This window comes from Mirounga leonina, unplaced genomic scaffold (assembly GCF_011800145.1).
Source record: "Mirounga leonina isolate KUSES-001 unplaced genomic scaffold, KU_Mleo_1.0 Mir_169, whole genome shotgun sequence".
Taxonomy (NCBI): Eukaryota; Metazoa; Chordata; class Mammalia; order Carnivora; family Phocidae; genus Mirounga; species Mirounga leonina.
Window position 1 is genome coordinate 8010398 of NW_023270431.1, and position 7342 is coordinate 8017739.

The following is a 7342-nucleotide window of genomic DNA, read 5'->3' on the forward strand; positions in this document are numbered from 1 at the left end:
AAGCATTCTGTCTTTATATGAAATTAAAAATCTAGGTGTGAATTTAACTATATCAAGATTTCTTTTGAGAACTTTTTCAGAGATAATTAATCTTGCAGATGTTTCTGCATTACCTGCATTCATGAACACCTCCTAAATTAACTCCCATGTGGGAAGGTAACATTTCCTAAGCCAACCATATTAAATTATTTCATGAGAGAGTTTATCATTTCACCTGACTCAGTATTCTACTAGTTATACTATACTTTTGATCTTAAAAAAAAGTATTTGACAGGTAAAGGTTGAAATTTTTTCTTAGTGGGATGAGGTCAGAAAATTCTTTGATCTAAGAATAGTTCCAATATAAAAGGATTATAGAGGCTGGATTTGAGGTATATATTTCTATAAAGTCATCACTCCCTATCAAAAGACAGACACTCTCAGAGTATTCAGGGTTTTTTTTTTTTTTTCTTTTTTCTTTTCTTATTTTTTAAGTGAACAGTATTTAGAATTGAATTTGGTACTCATTAAAATCGATACTTCCCCCGAGTAGATAATGTAGTTTAAATTAAGAGATATACATATGTATGTGTATGTAGAAAGAAACTTTGATTCAATATTTTACCATAAGCTGGATTTTCTGCAGAAGAACTATATATAGATTTCTTAATCTTCCCATGGCCCATCTCCCTTATTAAGATCAGCTGGGACTTCAGTTTCAAGTCAGAGTAAGAAAAACTAGATTTGCCCTCTTGTAGGAAACAACAATATCAAATCAAGGTGCTGGGCATCAGACAACCAAAGAGAGTGATCCCTGAGAGATAGAAAACATCTGAGGTAACCCCTACAAATGTCCTAGCTTAATGTCATGAGAGAATTTCCAAGCTATGGTTCAGAGAAGAACACAGGCAGAACCTGGCCCGAGGAAGTGGAGGTCCAGAGAGAAAAAGCAGCCTAGAGTTCATAGGACAACACCACAAAGGAGGGACCAGCACAGATACCTCCCCCCCCCCAGGTCATGCAGAAGGTCTCAGCTGAATATTCCCCAGAGTACTGATCAGTGTTTGTATTTGAGCAGACTGCCAGAGGCAGTGAAAACCATTCAAAAGAATTAAAGCAAACAGTGCACAACATTCACACAGGCCAGGAAAATTACGTTCCACAGATCCATACCAGAAAAACTCACAATTCATGTAGCATTGGGTAGAGTACTCAGGAAAGTCTTGGCTTAGTAGTGGGGGATAATTAGCCCTATGCTGGGTACTTTTCTGGAGCCACCTAACAAGTCATAAAAGCAAGACCATAAAGGATCTATTTCCAAGTAACTTAACTGCATACAAGAACAAAGCTTAAGAATATTTATAGGAATAAGAAAACTCAGAAAGTAAAACCCACAAGGTCTGACACCCAAGCAGAGATTTGGAGACATGCGATGAAGCAGACAGATATGATCCATACTGAGGAGAATAATCAATCAATCAAAACTGACTTCAAACTGACATAAATGTTAGAATTAGCAGACCCAAGGAATAAACAGTTATTTTGCCTTGAATACATGTATCTAAAAAGTTAAGTAGAAATATTGAAGATATGAAAAAGACCCACATCAAACTTGTAGAGATGAAAACTACAGTGTCTGAAATGAAAATTTAAGGTATTGAAGAAAGCAATAGAAACTATCCAAAATTGAAAACAGAAAATATGGGGTGCCTGGGTGGCTCAATCAATTGCGCATCCAACTCTTGATTTCAGATCACCTCATGATCTCATGGTCATGGGATCAAGCCCTGTGTTGGGCTCTGTGCTGAGTGTGGAGCCTGCTTAAGATTCTCTCTCCCTCTACAAATCACCCCCCCCAACACTTGTGCACATGCACACTCTTTCTCTCTCAAAAATAAAAAAATAATAAATAAATAAATAAATAAATAAATAAATAAATAAATAAATAAGAAAATATACTTTTTAAAAAGAATGCAAAGCACACCAAGTGAGCTCCGGAACAACTTCAAGCAACCTTTTAAATATGGAACTGGATCTCTGAAGTAGTGAAAAAAGAACGAACAAACAAAAAAAATTAAAGAAACGATGGCTACTTTTTTCAAATTTCATGAAAATTAAACACCCATATTCCAAGAAGCTAAATGAGCTTTAAGCACAAAAAAAGTGAAGAAAATCACATCAACACATTTCATAATGAAATTGCCTAAAACCCGTTATAAAAGGAAAAATCTTAAAAGCAGCCAAAGGAAAATAGATATGTATACAAACAAAAATAAGGAAGACAGCAGATTTCTCATTGGAAAAACTCAAACAGTGGAGGCACATCTTAAGAATGTAAAAGAAAAGACAGACAACATAGAGTTTAATATTCAGTGAACTTATTTTTCAAAAATAAATGCAAAAAAAGTAGCTCAGACATATAAAAGCTGAAAAAATAATACACTACAATAAACTGAAATTTGTCAGGCAGATGAAAAATGACAGCAGATGAAAATATCTAAAGTAATGAGGAGCACCAAGAAAGGTAACTACATGGATAAAAAATAAGGATTTTTGCTTATAATTTAAATTTCTTCAAAAGACAGAAACGGTGAACTAAGCAATTCACCATGTAAGCAAAATTATTGTGTATTTTATAACATGTATTAGTAAAATAAATGAAAAAATGGTGAAAGACTAGGAAGTAGAAATGGAAGTAAACTATTGTCAACTTATGTGTACATATAGTGATATAAAAATCACTTAAAGTGGAATGTGGTAAGTTAAAGATGTATACTATAAACCTCAATACAATCAATAAAAGAAGAGGTATAACTAATGATCCAACAAAGAAGACAAAATGAAATCACTAAAAAATACTGTCCAAAAGTATGGTCCAAAAGAAGGCAGAAAAGACAGGAAAATGGAACAAAGAGCAGAAAGGATAAAAACAAAATAGGAGATGATAGACTTTGATATACCAGTGATCATATTAAATAGAATAGGTCAAGACATTCCAACGAAAAAGAGATTGTCAGATTAAAAGACCCAACACAATGTTGCCTATAATAAAATCACTTTAAATATAAATATACAAAAGAGATGCTATGTTAATACTATTCAAAATGAAGCTGCAGCTGCCATACTATTATCAGACCAAGTATATGTCAGGGCAAATGATATTACCAGGAATAAAGATAATCATTTCATAATGATAAAGCAATCTATTTATCAAAAAGACATAATAATTCTAAATATTTGTGAATCTATAACAGATTTTTGAAATACATAAAGCAAAAATTGATAGAACTGAAAGAAGAAATAGACAAATACAGTATTATAGGTAGAAATTTCAGTACCTTCCTTTCAATATAAGGTAGAATATATAGACAAGATCAGTGACAATATAGAATATTTGAACACACTAACCTAATGACCATTGCTATAACACTCCATCCAACTTTAGTAGAATGCACACTCTTCCAGTGCACATGGAGAATTTACCAAGATAGATTATTATGGATAATAAAACAAGTTTAAAGGATTAAAATTATAAAGAGTGTATACTCTGAATACAATCAAATGAGAAAACAACAAGAGTAACACATTTGGAAAATCCCCAAATATTTGGTAATAAATAACACACTTCTAAATAACACATGGATTAAAGATGAAATAATAGAATTAGAAAACATTTTATAATAAATTGCAATGAAAACACAGTATAACAGAGTTTCTGGGATGCCATTAAAGCAGTACTTAGGAGGATCCATGGGGGCCCAGTGTGCCATGGCTGCAAACAGTAGCCTCCTTGGTAGTGTATGCAGCCTGTTGATTGTATGGGTTGCCCTAAGGGACCTTGGAGACAGCCCTTTCCAGTGGATGTTGAGGTCTGACCTCATGCTATCTCCAATCTAGGTGGCAGACAGGTATGCGGGGTGCCTTTGGAAAGCCCCAGGGCACAGTAGCCAGGGTCCACATTGGCCAAGTCATCATGTCCATCCGTACCATGCTGCAGAACAAGGAGCACATGATTGAGGCCCTACCCAGGGCCAAGTTCAAGTTCCCTGGCCGCCAGAAGATCCACATCTCCAAGAAGTGGGACTTTTCTAAGTTTAATGCGGATGAATTTGAAGACATGGTGGCTGAAAAGCAGCTTATCCCAGGTGGCTGTGGGGTCAAATACATCCCTAATTGTGGTCCCTTGGACAAATGGAGGGCTCTGCACTCATGAGAACCTCGGCACTGCCCCCTCCCTATTCATGCTTACCAACAAATCCTACTTCCTGTCAAAAAAAAAAAAAAAAAAAAGAAAGAAAAAGCAGTACTTGGGAGGAAATGTATAGCATTAAACACCTGTTAGAGAAGGAAGGTCTCAAATCAGTGATCTCAGCTTCTACTTTAGGAAATTAGAAAAAGAAAAGCTAACTAAACTAAAGTGCACAGAAGAAATTAAAAGATCAAAACAGAAACCAATGAAATAGAAAACAAAATCAATAGAGAAAACCAAAGAAACAAAACCCGAATTTGTTGAAAGATGCATAAAATTAGTAATCCTATAGCCAGATTGATTAAAGGGAGGGAGGGAAAGAGGAAGGGAGGAAGAATTGACACAAGTTACCAATGGATTCTGCAGATATTAAAAAGACATTAAAGGGTTGTTATGAGGAACTTTATGCCTATAAATTCCATAATTGAAACAAAATAGAAGAAGTTCTTGAAGGACACAAACTACTAAAACTTATTTAAGAAGAAATAGATAATCTATAAATATATATGTATATGCATGCCTACACAGACAAATGTGTGTGTGTATATATATATATATATATATATATATACATATTTGCATACATATGACATTGAATTTTACTAAATAAATTTCCCATGAAGAAAGCCCAGGTTGGTTTAAGATTTATAAATTAATCAATATATTTCACCATATGAAAAATCTAAAATGAAAAAATCATGTGATCATTTCTATAAGTACAGGAAAAGAATTAGACAAAATCCAAGATCCATTTCTGATAAGAATTCTCAGCAAAATATGAGAAGGGCCCTTCCTCAACCTGATAAAGGTCATCTACAAAAGTTCCTCTGCTAACATACTTAATGGTGAAAGACTAAATGGTTTCTTTCTAAAATCAGGGACAACACAAGGATGTCCACTCTCATCACTTCCATTCAATATTGTATTGAAAGTTCTGGACAGTGCATTTTGGAAGATAAATATGTCATCTAAATTGGAAAGAAAGAGAAAAACTACTTATTTGCAAATTATGTAATTGTCTATATGGAAACCTGTAAAAATACCTACTAGAACTAGTGAGTTTAATGAAGTTACAAAACATGAGATCAAAATACAAAAATCAGTTGATTCTGTACACTAGCAAAATTATCGAGAGGTAGTTGAAATTTTTAAAAGATTGCAACTATAAGAACATTAAAAAATATGAAGTACTTCAGGGGCACCTGGGTGGCTCGGTCGGTTAAATATCCGCCTTTGGCTCATGTCATGATCTTGGGGTCCTGGGATCGAGACTTGTGTCAGGCTCCCTGCTCAGTAGGGAGTCTACTTCTCACTTTTCCTTTCCTTCTCCCTCTCTCCCCAACTCATGCTCTCTCTGTCAAATAAATAAAATCTTTAAAAATAAAATATGAAGTACTTCAGAATAAATCTGGCAAAAGATGTTCAAGTACTATACACTGAAAACTACAAAATACTGCTTCGGCAAATTAAGGAACACTTAAATAAATGTAGAGACACAACATATTCAATGATAAGAAGAATCAATATTGTTAAGATGATAGTTCTCCTGGGGCGCCTGGGTGGCTCAGTTGGTTAAGCGACTGCCTTCGGCTCAGGTCATGATCCTGGAGTCCCTGGATCGAGTCCCACATCGGGCTCCCTGCTCGGCGGGGAGTCTGCTTTGCCCTCTGACCCTATCCCCTCTCATGTGTTCTCTCTCATTCTCTCTCAAGATAAATAAATAAAATCTTTAAAAAAAAAAAAAAGATGATAGTTCTCCCCATACGTAATCTATAGAATCAAAGCAATCCCAGTGAAAATCCTGGTAGACTTTTTTTTTAGAAATTGCTAAATTGATTCTAAAAAGTTCATATAGAAATGCAAAGGATTTGGACTAACCAAAATAAACATTAAAAAGAAGAATAAATACTACCTGATTTACAATACTTATTATAAAGCTGTAGTTTAAAGACAATGTGGTCTTGGGGCAAAGATAGATAAATGGACAATTGGGACAGAATTCAAAATATGATCCATACCACTAATTAAATACAAATTTCATCAAAGAGAATCATAAAACTAAATGTCAAACCTAAAACCATTAAAAGTGTAGAAGGAAACATAGGAGAAACCCTTGTGACCTTGGGATGGGCAAAGATTTCTTTGATTCAAAGGAAAAGCATGGTCTGTAAGTAAATATATTGATAAATTTAACTTAATAAAATTAATTTTTCCTGTTCTCTGAAAGATACTCTTAAAAGAATGAAATGACAAGACACAGGCTGAGAGAAAATATTTGCAAAGCATTTATCTGAGAAAGGACTATAACCAGAATACATAGAACTTACAAAAACAATGATAAGATAGTTTGACTTCTGAACACATTCTCAGCTCTACAGTCTCCTGGACAGTTCAAAGAGTGTTATGGAATTATCAACAGACCAACTCAGCTGCAGTAATAAAGTCATATAGGGAAACTACACTGCAACGTTAAATTAAAGCATGAGGCATGCTGGAACCAGGAAGTAGCATTGGAAATGGCAGAGAAAAGCAATGCAGGATCACGCGGTACTGGGGAAACTGATCTAGTTAAATTGTGTACATAGCTTTCACCAGTCTAGCAAGGCTGATCAAAGTCTACAGGTTGCTGTGCCTGGACTGGAGGTTACAGTATGTAGTTCTACTAGGGTATTGAGATCATTGTTCAGAGAATTTCTTTTAAGGGCCTTATTCCTAAAGGAAACTAAAGTACTATATATATATATACATTTGTACCCATGGTTGAAGACTTGAGACAAATGTACCCTTAGAGGGCAGATGCAGAAGAGCCAAAAAGGGAGACAAAGGAGACAGAGGTGTTAAAAAAGGTAAAAGAAAAACAAGAATATTTACAGATATCAAGGGAAGAAAAAGTTTCAAAACAGACTTCATTGAAAATTATAGTGAAGTCAAGAAGGGGACATTAAGAATCAACGATTGGATGATTATTTGTGACCTGTAAGAATGTAGTACTAGTAGAGTGGTGGGATAGGGAATTGATGCTATGTAGACAAACAAGTTCTGGAATCAGATTGTTCAAGTTTAAATACTGATTTCATCCTTTAAAAACGTTGCAACTTGGGCCAAATTGTTTAA

The 7342-nt window shown here is 34.6% G+C and overlaps 1 non-coding gene across 1 annotated transcript; it reads left to right on the top strand.

Moving 5' to 3' along the window:
* The first annotated feature begins 3695 nt into the window (after positions 1-3695).
* On the top strand, positions 3696-3829 carry LOC118017461. The gene has a single exon (XR_004681162.1). It is a non-coding gene; the product is annotated as a small nucleolar RNA SNORA70 (small nucleolar RNA).
* Positions 3830-7342: the final 3513 nt, after the last annotated feature.